Source organism: Saccostrea echinata, unplaced genomic scaffold, assembly GCF_033153115.1.
Source record: "Saccostrea echinata isolate AGI-Se365-2 ecotype Australia unplaced genomic scaffold, CSIRO_AGI_Sech_v1 ptg000029l, whole genome shotgun sequence".
Classification (NCBI taxonomy): Eukaryota; Metazoa; Mollusca; class Bivalvia; order Ostreida; family Ostreidae; genus Saccostrea; species Saccostrea echinata.
In genome coordinates, this window is record NW_026889778.1 from 1,125,547 (window position 1) to 1,135,000 (window position 9,454).

Below are 9,454 nucleotides of genomic sequence, written 5' to 3' on the forward strand. Positions count from 1 at the left end.
ATGCAACATTTATGCATTTTTAGTCTGACAGGGCTCGCATTAATTGGGAATGGACCTACCTAAAAACTTTAAACTAGCCACTCATCCAGACAATGCAAGTCAAATCCAGCATCCGAAGCAAATTTGAAAGTGTTCAACCTCTGATGCATCATCCATGCAAGTTTGGTTCAGATAGGCCTTTTAGTTTCTTGGTAATGGACCTGCTCCAAAAACATTACCCTGGTCACTGATCCGGAAATGTAGATCAAATCCAGCATCCAAAGCAAGTCCAGTAGTGTGCATCCTTAGATGTATCATCCATGCAAGTTTGGTCAACAAAGGGCTTGTAGTTACTTGGAAGTGAGACCTGCTCCATAATCTTTAACCTGTTCACTCGTCCAAAAAATGTAGGACAGATCCAGCATCCAAAGCAAGTCCAGTATTGTGCATCCTAGATGTACCATCCATGCAAGTTTGGCCAACATAGGCCTTATAGTGACTTTGGAATGAACCTGTTCCACAAATTTTAACCTGGTCACTCAACCGAAAAATGTAGGTCAGATCCAGCATCCAAAGCAAGTCCAGAAGTGTGCATCCTTAGATGTACCATCCATGCAAGTTTGGTCAAAAGAGGGCTTATCATTATAGTTACTTAAAAATTAGATCTGCTCCAAAAACTTTAATCTGGTCACTCATCCAGAAAATGTAGGTCAGGGTCAGCATCTGAAGCAAGCCTGGTAGTGTGCATTAGTGGTGTTCCAATCATCGATTATAATCGAAAATCAGTCGATTTCTGGCATAATCCAAGCGCACAATTACAAAATTTTTATTCCGATGAATCTGTTTATATTTTATTTTACAAGCATAATAGTTTTTAAGCCATATATTTCCAGCAGCGACTTATCTTTAACTTATTTGTGTATCGTAATGATGCAGACGGATAGACAATTGTATCCATACCAGGGTAGGACAAACATGTACTTTGGGTTCTACAAAATGAACGAAGGACAATCTGGGCTACAACAGAAAGTAGTCATTTACCCATTCTTACCATTTAATTGACTAAATTGATAGACTTTGTAAATGTCCGATTATAATCCATAATTAGTTAGATACGGTATCCCGATCATCAATTATGACAATTTTTACCGATTCCCATCACTAGTGTGCATTCTTAGATGTATCATCCATGCAAGTTTGGTCAAGATAGGGCTTATAGTTAATTGGAAATGAGACCTGCTCCAAAATCTTTAACCTGGTCACTCATCTGGAAAATGTAGGTCAGATCCAGCATCCAAAGCAAGCCTGGTAGTGTGCATCCTTAGATGTATCATCCATGCAAGTTTGGTCAACATAGGTCTTCTAGTTACTTATAGTTACTTGGAAATGAGACCTGCTCCAAAAACTGCGAAACACAAATTTAGTGCATATAGTTTGAACAATCCGGAGACTTCTGTATGTCAATACAAAATTTCAGGAGAAAAAAAAAACGCTGAGAGAAAGTATTGAATTTTTCCATTATATGGATTAAATTATATGGCTGAAGGTATCCCCAGTCTTAAGGTGTAAGGTATCCCCAATCTTAAGGTGTAAGGTATCCCCAATCTTAAGGTGTAAAGTATCCCCAATCTTAAGGATACACCAAAGGTTTCCAAATGCCAGAATTTAATTTGCATGTAATTCTTTCATTATCAAAGATAACATGATAAAAGTATATATCATTTGAAAGCTTGTTAAATTAACCATTTAATTATCCTAATTTAAACTTTAATTAGTAACTTATTTAAAAATTATTTAAATATTAATATAAATTTTAGTGCATAAATATTTTATAAATCAACTTTTTTGTATTTAACCCCTCAAAGTGGTCATTTTGCCTCAAGGTAGATTAAAGATTGAACTTCAAAACCGTATCTCAGATTTTTGATAAATCTTCTAATTCAAAAGTTACACCCATTTGCACTTCAATGTTTCCAATTTATTAGCCTAATTTAACATTTCCCTAAACAGTTCCAAAACTAAGCTAGATATCAAAAATCTGAGATACGGTTTTGTGAACACACATTTGAGAAGCAACCTATTCAATTTTCAGAGAAAATGGTCAATAAATAAGAGAGCTGAATCCTTTGAAATAATACCACACACTGTCTGATCTTACTTTACAGTAGAGGGCAAAAACCCATTACACAACAAAATCTGCCAAAGCTAGAAATATATGACACCTTGGAGATTCAGCTTTGGATACCTGTCACTTAGCAATATTTCATAAGAATGGAAGGTTCATTTCTGTATTTAGATGCTTTTAATTAAGTAAAATAGGATCAATTCTGAATCAGAAAGATTTCCCGGCAAAATGGCAAGAGCTAAGCTCCGCCTCCTATTTTATGGTCATCAGTGATCTGTTAGATCTCCTTCTCTAAATCTAGAGTCCCTAGTTTAATTACTGATAACATTTGTGTGGCTAGTGAAGAATTCCGCAAGTGGTCACAGTGATTTATTGCATCTTTCATGAGCAGGCAGTCACAGATCAAATCAGAAGCTTCAATAACGGAACATTCACATGTGGTAGTGTTTATGTTTCATTATTGTTCAATAATTAGAAACCATTTCATAATTACCAAAAATTTTAAATGCATTATAAAGCAGTGATTAACTTCTTTTTCTTAGCCAAAAATCTCAAAATATGTTGAAAATCTTGAAAAAAGCCTTTGGTGTATCCTTAAGGTGTAAGGTATCCCTAATCTTAAGGTGTAAGGTATCCCCAATCTTAAGGTGTTAGGTATCCCCAATCTTAATAAGAGGTTTGCTGTGATTAACTTGATGCAGGTTATTTTTACTGCATTCTTCATTTTATTGTGGTTCGATTCTGCAATTTTCTGCTACACTGCGGGTGCAAAGGAGGCGTTCTGTGGTAAAGACCTGTCCTGAGAGACTGTTAGATTTTTCTAACTATATGCCCAACACGGTGTTTAAAATATCAAATTCCTGTGACCTAATTCTGCTGAAGCTACAACTGGGGTGCGTTCAGGAGCGTAGCAGCTATGTAGACGCTATGTAAACAAAGCTACGCTCTTAAATGGTAAGCTAACCCAGCCGCTACATAAAGAAAGTTTGCATAAATATTTAATGCTAAGTACCAAATCCAAGATAGTCTCCTTAGTTACCACTTCGCAGCACATAAGATTTTAGTTAGAATAATCTGTGTCTCGGGACAAGCCCTCACCACAAACCGGGTCCATAGGACAATATCATTTTAACGATAGAATGTTCTATCTGACAAGATTTTAGCAAAAAGGGTATTGTTTATACATCTAAGCTAATTAGTTGTAAATTATCGTATACATATTTTTGCTTGAAATTCAAATAAACTAACAAGTTTTTTATGATAAAATTTTATTGAAAATTTAACACTTAGGGGCTAATCTATCTGTCCATTCAACTGAGATAGATATCTAGAACCTAGCTGCTAGGTTAGCCGCTACGATCTTGAACGCAGCCCTGCCCCCTTATCACAGGCACTTGTTTCGGTAATAAATTTTTGACCCATAGTATAATAATAACACAAGGTATCCAACTCCGAATTACATGGAGTACCCCCCTCCCCCAGAATCACACTCATTTACACTTTTAAAGGAATCGCACTGGCAAACTGTTTTGTTTATTCCTATGTCTTCTACGATAATTTATCTACACAACCATATATGGCATGCTTGTCTTCATTTTCTTTTATCTCCGTAAACAGCGTCAAAACTCTGCTCGCAAGGTGGAAAAGTAGAATTCAACCATGAAATGGTATGTGCTAATCCCGGGCAGAGATTCCGATTGGCTAAAAATCTGCTTCTAAGATTACATCCGATAAACATCGTAATGTTTTCAGGGAAAACCAGACTTAAACAAATTCTTTTTATTCACTGCAATATTTAAACACTGGAATTGAATTTTTAAACCCACTCATTTTTTAATTCTGTTCTCTGTCCGGGATTAGCACATACCATTTCATGGGTTAAATCAACTTTTCCACTCGGGGAGCAGAGATTTGACGCTGTTTACAGAGATAAAAGAAAATACAGACAAGAGGCCCATGGGCCACATCGCTCACCTGAGTAACTTTGGCCATGGTGTTCTTTACCAGATTTCCCCCCTTTTAATATACCTATTGTGGCCCCGTCCTACCCCCGGGGGTCATGTTTTGAACAATTTAGAATCTATACTACCTCAGGATGCTTCCAAATAAGTTTCAGCTTTATTGGTCCAGTGGTTCTTGAAAAGAAGATTTTTAAAGATTTTTCTTATATATTTCAATGTAAAACTTGGATTCCCTATTGTGTCCCGCCCTACCCCCGGGGATCATGATTTGAACAATGGATGCTTCCACTTAAGTTTCAGCTTTTCTGACCCAGTGGTTCTTCAGAAGAAGATTTTAAAAGATTTTTCCTATATATTTCAATGTAAAACTTGGATTCCCTATTGTGGCTCCAACCTACCCCCGGGGGTCATGATTTGAACAATTCATAATCTACACTACCATAGGATGCTTCCATATAAGTTTCAGTTTTTCTGGCCCAGTTGTTCTTGAGAAGAAGATTTTTAAAGATTTTTCTTATGTATTTCAATGTAAAACTTGGATTCCCTATTGTGGCCCCCCTACCCCCAAGGGTCATGATTTGAACAATGGATGCTTCCACTTAAGTTTCAGCTTTTCTGGCCCAGTGGTTCATGAGAAGAAGATTTGTAAAGATTTTTCTTCTATATTTCAATGTAAAACTTGGATTCCCTATTGTGGCCCCGTCCTACCCCCGGGGGTCATAATTTGAATAATTTAGATTCAGGATGCTTCCATATAAGTTTCAGTATTTCTGGCCCAGTGGTTCTTGAGAAGATTTTTTAAGATTTTTCCTATATATTTCAATGTAAAACTGGATTCCCTATTGTGGCCCCGCCCTACCCCCGGGGGTCATGATTTTAACAATTTAGAATCTACACTATCCCAGGATGCTTCCACATAAGTTTCAGCTTTTCTGGCCCAGTTGTTCTTGAGAAGAAGATTTTTTAATGACCCCACCCTATTTTTGTCTTTTCTTGATTATCTCCCCTTGTAAGGGGACTTGGCCCTTTATTTTAACAATTTACACTCCCCTTCACCCAAGAATACTATGTACCAAGTTTGGTTAAAATTGGCCCAGTGGTTCTTGAGAAGAAGTTGAAAATGGGAAAAGTTTACAGACGGACGGACGGACGGCGGACAACGGGTGATCAGAAAAGCTCACTTGAGCTTTCAGCTCAGGTGAGCTAACAAGCATGCCATATATGGTTGTACAAGACATAGGTATAAACAGTTTGCCAGTGTATTTCCTCTGAATGATTCTGGGGGAGGGGGGTACTCCATGTAATTCGGAGTTGGATACCTTGTGTTATTATTATACTATGGGTCAAAAATTTATTACCGAAACAAGTGCCTGTGCCTCTTATTTAGAGTTTATTAAAATATTAACTATGGTCAAATCAAATTGTACGCGTCTTACAAACATATTAAACTTCCTTTTTTTAAAATGAAAGTTTTAATACTTTTAAATTGACAAAAAATATTACTTTGTCAAGTTTACAAAAATCAGTTAAGATAGTTTTCGTATGACCAGAGACATATAAAAAACATATATTTAATTTTTATATGTCTCTGGTATGACCTATTTATCCTCCGAGTCAAATATTCCCTAGGCCGCCATCTTGTGATTCTTAGTTCATAAATTACTCCAAATCCTACCGAAAACAAATCAGAAACGAAAGAGAAAAAAACCGTACCAACTACTCCATACGTGTAGCTCCTAAATTTTTGCTTTCTACAGTGACTAGGTACGCTTATAAATTTAAATACTCGATTCGCTCCTTTTCAACGTCGGTCGGTTCTGCTTCGAGTTCAATGTGTACACCAGGTCACGTGATCCTCACATCAGCTTGATGACGCGACCTCTAAATATAGATTGGCTTCGAGTTAGTATTTGGTCTGACGTCATCGGTTCCTGTGTAAATAAAAGATTTAACGCGCGTAACATTACTTCGCTCACCATCAATATTGACGATGTGAATGAATTATCACACCAGCAAATTATGCCAAGTTTTTTTTTTTATCCAACTACAATAAAGTTTTATAAAGATACACGCATGTGTTTGGCAAGTGGTAAATCTAGTACTCCCGAGGCCCGACTGTCCCGGGTTTCATGTTTTTTTTTTATTGATATCTTATTATCACTGCACAGAATTTCTTCAGATTTTTCAGGCACATTTTCTAGGTTCATATAAATTACCAAATGCATAAAAGTTTCAACAAAATTGCGTCTCATATGTTGAATTAGAATTGTCACTTGCGTAAAAGTTGCAGAAACTGAAAATGAACAGCAAGCGGTGAATTTAGTACTCCCAACGATGGACATTCGATACCGAGAACTGAGGTTTTCGGGCGAGGTTTTTTGTCATGTTTTATAAGAACTGCAATAAAGTACAACAAACACAAATTAAAATATAAACAATAAGAATGAAACTTTTTATGAACGCCAATAAATATGCATTTGTAACCGGAAGTAGAACTTTTTAATAGATGTTACTAGCCAACTGGCTTAAAAGGGGTAAACTACCTCCAGTTATGATAGTCAATCCAGGTAAGGGGATTTCTGAACTATGATCAATGCTAAATGAAAACACTGCTGTAAGTTTTTTAAATTTAACAAAGTGAGAATTAACCTTTGTAAATGATAACAAATAATAAAATAAAATAATGATCAAAATTTAACAAAGAGTAAAGTCTTGAAAATTGCACAGGTATAAATAAAGCTTTATCAAAAATATAATAAAAAAATTATTTAGAATTATCATACTGAAATACCGGCAAATACTTGTAAAATATAATTTATGAAACATGATGGCTGATAAGAAATGAAAACCAAAACCAATACATTCCTTCCCCCTTAAAAAAACAAAATTTACACAATAAATTTTTGTTTCAACACAATAGACAAATGTTAATGTCATTGTCACTATTCAAAGTCCTCTGGGAGTTCCAGGAATAGTTTCATAGGACAAGGATCACACAACTGCTGTGGTCTAGTCCCTGTTTCATCATAGCAAATAGGTGGCTCAGACATAACACATGGCTCTGGTATATACACAGTACTGCGGTTCTTCAGTATCGTCTTATTCAAGCTAGGACATCAGCTGTTAACTTGTGCGAGAAATTGTATAACAAGGATTAGAAAATTATCAAATTAGATTAATCACCAGCAATGCAAGTCTTCAGGTGTACGTCATATCTCTCAAAGAGAATATCTTCATGAATTAAAATCTTAAATTCTATGACTTAAAATAATATCAGAATATATGGAAAGTTAATCAATATATATAGTTATCTATCAAATTCAGAATCAACTAATGTTATCTAGTTGTGTACAGTACTTATAACAAACTAAACAAGGAATGACCTAAGCATCTCCTCCCATAGAATGACTATATGAAAAACTGAAGTGTTGATTTCAGTACAGCACAAGGGAGATAATTTAAATATCATCTACGGTCAGTATTAACCTAAGAATACCAGCTCTCAATGATTCATATCTATTATTACTGTAACTGAATAAACTAAAAGATCTGAAATACTGTTTTGACCTCTATAGATAACTTATAATAAATCAATATCATTGCCAACTACTGTGTCTTACTAAATAAATAAAACAACTACCCGGTATCATTGACAGGTGTATCTACTAGGGCTGTATCAATGTATCAATACGTATCGATATTTTAGAATGTATCGCATCGAAAAAATAACTTCCAATACGTATCGGACAGGCAGATTTTCTCATAATTCTGTGAAATTTCAATCACCATAAGGGTTATATTTTTACTGTTTGGAATTAAAATTGATCAATAATGATATAATCATTAAGGAGATAGCACATCTTAGATAAATATTACAAAATACATAGACAACTTTATTTTAACATGTTGTTTTACAGTCATGTAAAGTTTGTATTTGAAGTGAAATTTGTAGAGACAGTGAGACAATATACCTTCGAAATGGATTATAAAACAATTAGTTTTTATAAAATTCATGCATTAAAATGATTTAAAAGACTTTTTCGATAGACTTGTTAAAGAACCCAATATATCGGATATTGCATTATAGAATATTGTATCGTATCGAATTTTTTGCTCAATACACAGCCCTAGTATCTAACAAAGACAAATTCAGTGCTAACTTGAATGTTATTCTCAAAAGAAAATAAATGGCTACCAAAAACTAACTCATCAATTAGCAATCAAGATTTACTTTAACTAGACTGAGATATTTCAAAATTGAATATCACTTGTAATCTCCACAAAAAGTTAACTCAAACCTTTTATATATATCATATTGTAATATTTATGTCTTTTGAGATGACCCCTCCTTTTTCTAATGAACATGTTATTATTAACGGTGATTACTGAATCACATATCAGTGTGAATTGTTTTATATATTATCTAATTATATTTTACCCGTATGTAATTTGAAATATTATTGAATTGTCAGCTTTGTTTATTCTTGATCGTTGTAAACTTTTAACAGAGGAAAGTCGGATTGACACATGTTTTATAGACATAGAGATTTTACGAATTTACAGCTGTATTTAAAGGATCTAATCAGAGCACTTATATTATAATGTCTTCTAAAGACTGATCTCGATGTAAATTATTAAATATTTTTCTTACTTACAGTAAAACTGCCGTATTTTTCTCTGTACATGTGCTCTATTTTTGTGTATTTTGGTCTAGGTTGACCTCTACTTCCGGGTCAATTCCCATATTTATACTTTTAACCTCATTAATATTCATTCGATGTCAATTTCAAAGAACACCGACTTTTACTGTGAAACAAGTATGTAATCAATCTAATTAAAATTAGATGTTCCGAATCCGCTACCGCTTCTCAAAAGCGGCAACGGATTCAGAACATCTATTTTTAATTAGATTGAGATAAAACTATTCTTAACCACTCTACATATTCTACAGGGCAAGTGGGAATAGGTGAAGAAGGAGGGTTCCCTAACATAAGATCAACTGGGCTCATAATTTCACGGCCAAACATGACTAAATTTGGTAAGCAACCTGTAGTTTCTTGAATGGTTGACCTATATGTCATAAGAACAAAGGGCCGGTATATTGTCATCCCAATTATCCCTATTTTTATTTGCATAAATTGATAACATTTGTAAAAGTGTTCTATTTATCCTCTCAACTAAACCATATGACTGTGGCCTATCTGGAGTGGTGCGTGTCTTTTCAATGCCTAACTTCTCACATAAAACAGAAATAATTCCGACTCGAACTCATGACCTTGGTCTGAGTGAATCTGTTTAGGGACATCAAATCTACAGATAAAATTAAATTCATTAACTATAACTTATCTGCTACTGTCAAAGCTGTGTGATTATAGGTACTGCATTTAAG